This window comes from Xenopus tropicalis, chromosome 6 (genome assembly GCF_000004195.4).
Source record: "Xenopus tropicalis strain Nigerian chromosome 6, UCB_Xtro_10.0, whole genome shotgun sequence".
NCBI classification, from domain to species: Eukaryota; Metazoa; Chordata; class Amphibia; order Anura; family Pipidae; genus Xenopus; species Xenopus tropicalis.
Window position 1 is genome coordinate 56,896,744 of NC_030682.2, and position 7,774 is coordinate 56,904,517.

Here is a 7,774-nt window from a genome sequence, read left to right on the forward strand (position 1 = left end):
ATCCCTTGAGTCAATGCCCTTTTTTATACAAGACAGCACTTTATTTAGTTACGCCAGTGGTGTCACCTTTTTATTTAGACATGTGTGTACCATTTAGGTTAAGCTCTGTCTTTGATGTTTCTTCCTATAGTAAATCATTATTAATTCAAATCAGTGAATTGTCAATAAATTTGCTACCTTGACATATTGGTATTAAGTTTAAGAATCTATAATACATAACTGGCTTTAGGTAGGCATTTTAATTGAACTGGTTCTTGGGTAGTTTCCTTGCAATCTGTAGTTTACCCTTTGTGAACCCAAAGTGCACATCTATAGGGCGAGTTTGTTTGTGATTTTTTTTTTTAAATAATGCATATAATCTGTATGTAACTGGAACCATGCTCCTGAACACAAATTGCAATTAACAATTACTGTGGGAAGTGAATTAATTTGGCACAGCTAAATAACAAGGTTCTGGTGATACTGACCTAATGTGTAAATACAATAGGGATGTTCGATTAGAAGCTCAGCTGGGGGCAGGGCATAGTGTGAATGGTGAGTAATGTCTGAAAAGAGCTGTGTAAATGTATAGTTCTGCACCAGAACCATTCAGAGTTTCAAAAGCTATCTCTGCCACACAGGCTATATATGGAAGGCTATTGGACCGAGTTTTACACAAAATCTGTAATTTGGAGAAAGCATTGACTATAATGTATTGTATATTTTTTATCTTAACGTCATCGGATCCTATCCAATATCACAGTTGGACAATAACCTTATTTTCACTTTCTATCCTGAAACAGCTCTGATTCGTTTCTTGATGGAATTAAAGGCAGGTACAAAAGCTGTATGAGTGAGTTCCTCCAATATTTAGGAGCAAGAATTATTACAGGTATTAAACCAATAGTCTGCCCACAGATTTTATATTCGGAATTCTGCCTGTATTTCTGCAGTTTTTTTCTTTTTTTTTTCCTAAAAATAACAAAGGAACAGTTTATATTTACATTTTTCTGTGGGTGTATGTGAAATGAACTGCACTAAAGTGAAAAAACCAAGAACAAAAGTTTTAAAGTTCAGCCATTTTAAACTATCACCCCCTCCACTCACTGAGAGCTTCTGGCTGTAGGTAAGCAATAAACAGAGAGCTGCTTGAATATATTCATGTTCCACCACTGGAAGGCAACCTTGGCCTCTCAGGCTATTGTACAACTATAACTTCCAATTCTAATTCTAGAGAATTGCTGGAACAATAGGTTAGCAATAGCCTGAATACCAAATACTGTGTGCCCAGATTTAGATTATAGTAGTAATTTTGTGCAATATCACCATCTCAGTAAGTGGAATCCGACACTTGAGTCAACATATGTACGGATTTCAGTAGCCCCATCACTAGGGTTTCATTCACAATGATCAATCCCCAGTGAATGTATCCATAGTGAATTCAGTGCTATGGAGGGATATCTATATGTATAGTTATCTATATGGATATCTATAATTTCACCACCAGAGCATTTTTGGGAGGAAGAGCACTCACACTTGCACCTTGTTTCCCACTGAAGTGAATAGGAGTCACTGGAGGCATCTGACATTAACCTCAGTGTTCAGCGTTTAAGGATAAGAATAATATTTTTCTGTAAAATATGTGCTCCACGTCTTATAAAGGCCTGGGTAATATACCAGAAGTATAGAGTAGTTATGTGCATAACCCATTAAGGCATGATGGGACTGGAATTCCTTACCAGTTATAATGCTAGTGGTTGCTTGTCCTAGATTTACATTACCGGTATTTAGCACGCTTTTGTAGATATACCTACATGTGCAGAATATGATTTGATTGGCCTGTTGCGATGTGCAGCTTGCCTGATCATTGAAATAAAAGCTTGACATTATAATTCATTTTCAAAATAGTACTTCACCAAAGAGACAGTCCCTGTTACACTCCAGTTGGCATTTCTACCCAACAAAACAGGTGCAGCAGATGCCAATAAGGCCACCACATCTGTGGTACTCTTACACATACGTTCACCTTATGGAGGGTAATGACTATTGTGCTCCTCTGTAGTTATACAGTAGCTAATACAACAGAGCCATTGGCACAGCAATTTAACTAAACCAAAGCATCCAATCAGCAGGTGGAATGCACTTGTCTGCCAGCTGAATAGGTTGCTAGGGGTTAATAGGTCTGGAGTGTGCGCCCAATATTACATTATTATTGCAATCAGCTAGTTTTTTACTTCCTTGAGAAACTGAGGTTTTACACATATTAATAGTTGTCAAAATATGTATCATATATAATTTAATTCATGTGATAATGACATTTTGCATGTATTTTTATTGCTTTGACATAAGGTTGCTTTATGTATCCCAGTGCCCCAGGGCACATTACCACTGACCAAATGTTTTATTGTAATTGCCAAATGTATTGCTACTTTACTTAATGTGTGTGAGGGTTGTTGCTACAGATTAATATTTCATAGCTGTATATTCAATTGTACTTGTTTTGTTGTAAAGGTCCATAAATCGATATTTTAAGTTCATAAGTCACAAAATGGACAAAGTGCAGATTTCAGGCTCAGCTATTGGCCAGTTGGAGGTGATTTGGGCAGCCAATAGCTGGATATTATATGGAACACACCCCAGAGTTACTTGGGACTATGTGATACCTGCTGGACTGTTCCAATTTACGTGCATCGTACTTGCAATGTACAGCACAGTCAGGCAGGGATTTTATTTTGCTTTTAAATGTACTAAAATACCTATTTTACAATGAATGTTTTTAAGCTATATATATATTTATATATATATATATATATATATATACATATATATATATATATACTTATTTAGTTGTCTAGTGTTATACATTACATAAGCACTGCTTTCAACATAAATCAGACTGTTGTATGGTTACTAAAGTGTTAATTGGTGTATAGGCTAAATGTTTGTATATGAAGATTGTCATTTGAAAAAAACTGAAGAAAAAGATGTAATTTATTGTGTTCTTTTTTTCTATTATTCTGCCTACAAATCTTTATTGTGTAAAAATGTTAATGTACTAAATAATGGAAACTTGTTGGCCTCAGTGAGTTACAAAGTTTCCCTATTAAGAGCTGGGCTAAAGTATGTATGTGCAACTTTACTGCCAGGGGCACTAGCAGCACGACAGACACAAGGGACTACCTAATAAAGTTCTTTTTAACAATTTAACCATGTATGTTTTTTAGCCATTTTGACTAAATGTGATTTCTACCTAGGATCAATAACTAGACTTCTTTGTTTGTATCACAAAAATACAAGAAGTTAATTGCACATTTAACTGCAAGGTTGGATGCAAGACGCCATGGTTTATACCCATAATGTATAATTTTTCCCATAATTCCAGCTTAATTGTGATTGCAACTGTGCTTGCATTCATGATACTTCCAGATTTTTGCACATCTATTAGTACAACCTGTTGTGGGAACCCTGGCGGCACCGTCAATAGGCCAGTTGCACGCCATTCGTCAGAAGAGGCATGATGGCTACACTGGCAAACATGAGGAGTGTAAGGAGCATGTTTGAACACAAGTACCTTAGTAAATTGAGTCATTATGCTCTCTCTATTGCATCCATTTTAGAGAAACTGCAGAATAGAACTTACTGGGCCTTTCAGTAAAACCATTTTAGACACTACAGACAGAGACAGGGGATTCTCTGCACTCACCCATTACCAATATATATAGGACATTAAGACATTCAGTGTATTAAGCTACTAATCAATGCCCTCCCCTTTAAACAAAACAAGGATTGTTTGTCCATATATTGCAATATAGTCAAGCTGGCTAACTACGTCAAAGTCATCCCCTCTGGCCATTATATATTTAACAAAGGGACTGAGACTTACCTGCAACTTGCTTGCTTTTAAAGTTAAAATTTCTCAAATACAGTAGTTGCCCTTATTGGCTCCACTGGGATCACCTGACTGTAGCAGGAACTTATGGGATCTACAACATGGAGCTGGCCGCTGCACCTGTATAAACTGTAGCAACAAAGGGAAAGTTGTGCTTACCAGCAAATTTTAATCCATTAGGTGGGGTGCAATGAGGCTGTGACCACAAAATTCATTTAAAGACAAAAGAGATCTGAACTTACTCATATAAATATATATAAGGCATTAAGACATTCTGTGCATTAAGCAAAACAGGGACTGTTTGTCCATATATTGCAATATACTTCAAGCTGGCCAACTACGTCAAAGTCATCCCCAGTCTGGCCCGTTCTACACTCACATTCTTCTGATTTTAGACACAGACATTTCCTTATCATCAAATTGATCTAAAACAGGCATCTGCCATCTATTGGCGACTACCTGGAATTCAGGGCAGATGTAGTAAAATAAATCCAGGGCACTGAAAGGCTATGTTATAAAGCATCATATCCTAAACAATATACTGTATTCACCTTCAAAATACGTATTGAATGCATGTTGCTAGCTACGCAAATGTAACACACACACATATATATAACACAGTCGCCCACATTACTGAATTATTACTTAATTAAGTAAATGCATGTTATAGCCAGGTGGTTTTAGACACCAGTCGATCATGATAAACACAAACCCTGTGCCTATATATGCTCCATGTGATGGTCTGTAACCGTGTGCTCATGATCATTTGCTGGCACCTCTCTGGTTACATTTACAAAAATTAGGGAATTATGAATTAGGCCTTTAGGCTCATCTGCTCTCCATACTGTGGCTTTTTGTCAACTGTATGGGCAAGTGATCTCTACAGCTGGTCTATATATTAATTCCCTTTAAAGAGACTTGCCACCAAAATGACATTTAAGGGCTCATTTACAAGCACTGAGCAAAGCGCAATTTCGAGTGCAATCACCATGTTTTTTTTCCCGACGATGCTGCGTTTCCCCCCAGAATCCCAGTTTGCATGACGTAATTTACAGTGTTCAGCATGGGAGTGACATCTGTGCCCATTTTTTTAACTGGAAGTATGCTGAACTATTGACACTTAGGAGACCAGTTACAAACGGTCAGATATTTTCTTCCCAATTCAGAATTTTTAGAGCTAAAAGTCACAAAAAAAAAGTTGTGACTTTTTGGAGATTTACTATGTGACAAATCCTCTAAAAATCTGAATACGACTATATGCCAGCTAATCCTTGTCAAGATCATGTACAATTCAATGGCAGATGTCTCTTCCCTTCACTGGAGGATCCTTCTTAGCTTTGGATTTTTGATGCTGGTTATTTGTGAAACAACTGGAAAAAGTAGAGGTTTCGGAGTGACAATTCGTAAAAGTCGCAGTTTCACAACTTTTCTGTGATTTTTTCCCGCACATACTTTTTATGTTTGGACTTTTTAGTAAATGTCAGACATTAGTGGAAATGAGGTTTATTCTATTTAAAAAAAAAAAAAAAATGAGAAAAGTTAGACATTTAGTAAATCTGCCCCTGAGTGTGAAGGTAATCCTGGAGTTACCACTTGGCCAGGAGGTGGCAGTAGCTGCAGGGTTCCATTGTGTCAATTGGTGCAGCAGCATTCAGCTTAGAATGGAAAGCAGGAAGGACTGAATGGAGCCAAGAGTAATTATACAGACATGCAAGGAGTGCATTTTTGACACAAGTGCCTTTAATGAAATGGGTTTTAAGGAGCAGTTAAGTGTAAAAATGAAACTGGGTAAAACAGATAGGCTGCGCAAAATAAACAATGTTTTCAATATAGTTAGTTAAGCAAAAATGTCATCTATAAAGGCTGGAGTGGGCAGATGTCTAACATAATGCCCAGAACACTACTTCCTGCTTTCAGCCCTCTAAGCTGTAACAGTCAGTAACCAATCAGTGACTTGCGGGGGGGCACATGGGACATAGCTGTTCAGTTAGTTTGCATTTAAATCTGACCTGCGGGCTCACAAACTAACTGAACAATTACATCCCATGTAGCCCCCCCCCTGATGTCCCTGACTAACTAGGAGGTTAGAGAGCTGAAAGCAGGAAGCAGTGTTCTGGCTATTAACTTTTATAGATAGATGTTTGCCTAACTAACTATATTACAAATATTTTTTTATTTTTAATTCTCACTGTGGGGAAAAGTGCAGGACAACAACTGCGCTTATGAATGTAAATGAGACCTTCAGTCTGCTTCCCTACAAAATGACAAGTCACAGGGGACTATGTTTAATTTTAGACATAAGTGTCTGAACACAACTCAAACAGACTAGAAATGAATTAAAGGGGACCTGTCACCCACACATGAAAAGCTGTATAATAAAGGGCCTTTTAAAATTAAACCTTTTTTAGGGTGACAGGTCCCCTTTATTCACATTTTGTGGCCTACAGGTTTTTGCGCCGTTGGTGGGACCCTCCCATCTATACACATATATAAAGCCACAGTTGGGGTATGCCAAGTCCTGAGGCATGACTTTGTGTATCTAGAATTTACTTCCTTGAATAAGCTTAGCCTTAATCTTTCTTTTCTCTGCACTGACCAAAGGGATTTTATAGAGAAAACAGGATATGAGAGTCTTTTGATATACATATATAAAAGCCTACTTCCAGTAAGCCGCTACCCACTGGGGAAAAGGAAGTTGGCACAGTTTTGGTAAAGGATTATATAGCACAAACACACAGTTGGATTAAAACACTGGCATTGAAACATTTTTTGTGTGTGTGGTTTTATGGTTCACTGTGAATCTTGAACATGTGGATGTTTATTTATTTAATTTATTTATATGAATTTTATCATTAGATGGCTGTTTTTCTTATTTCCATTAGCCTTCTACGCTGATCTATGCTATTTGTTGATTAGAGGATTAAAGGGTTCTCCTTTGGTTGGCAGGCAGAGTATGGCACACACAGGCAGCATAGGGCAGGCAGAGTATGGCACACACAGGCAGCATAGGGCAGGCAGAGTATGGCACACACAGGCAGCATAGGGCAGGCAGAGTATAGTACACACAGGCAGCATAGGGCAGGCAGAGTATGGCACACACAGGCAGCATAGGGCAGGCAGAGTATGGCACACACAAGCAGCATAGGGCAGGCAGAGTATGACACACACAGGCAGTGTAGGGTGGGAAGAGTGTGGCACACATAGGCAGTGTAGGGGGGGGAAGAGTATGGCACACACAGGCAGTGTAGGGTGGGAAGAGTGTGGCACACACAGGCAGGGTAGGGGGGGAAGAGTATGGCACACACAGGCAGTGTAGGGGGGGAAGAGTATGGCACACACAGGCAGTGTAGGGTGGGAAGAGTATGGCACACATAGGCAGTGTAGGGGGGGAAGAGTATGGCACACACAGGCAGTGTGGGGGGGGAAGAGTATGGCACACACAGGCAGTGTAGGGTGGGAAGAGTATGGCACACACAGGCAGTGAGGGTGTGAAGAGTATGGCACACACAGGCAGCATAGGGCAGGCAGAGTATGGCACACACAGGCAGTGTAGGGTGGGAACAATATGGCACACACAGGCAGTGTAGGGTGGGAAGTGTATGGCACACACAGGTAATGTAGGGTGGGAAGAGTATAGCACACACAGACAAAGTAGGGTAGGCACAGTATGGCGTTAGGCAAGCAGAGTACACAGACAGGGTAGAGCAGGGCACAGGGAAGCCTATCATGACTACGCAAGTAACTGGTCATACAAGTCACTGGTACATACAGTGACACAATCCCGGCACTGCTCCTACAGTCTGAGGTGTGAACAGGTAACAATGTGGGTGCATATGGTCTGGGGTGTGAACAATACAGGGTCTTACAAGTGGAAACAAAATAGAACCTTACAGCCTGAATATAAGG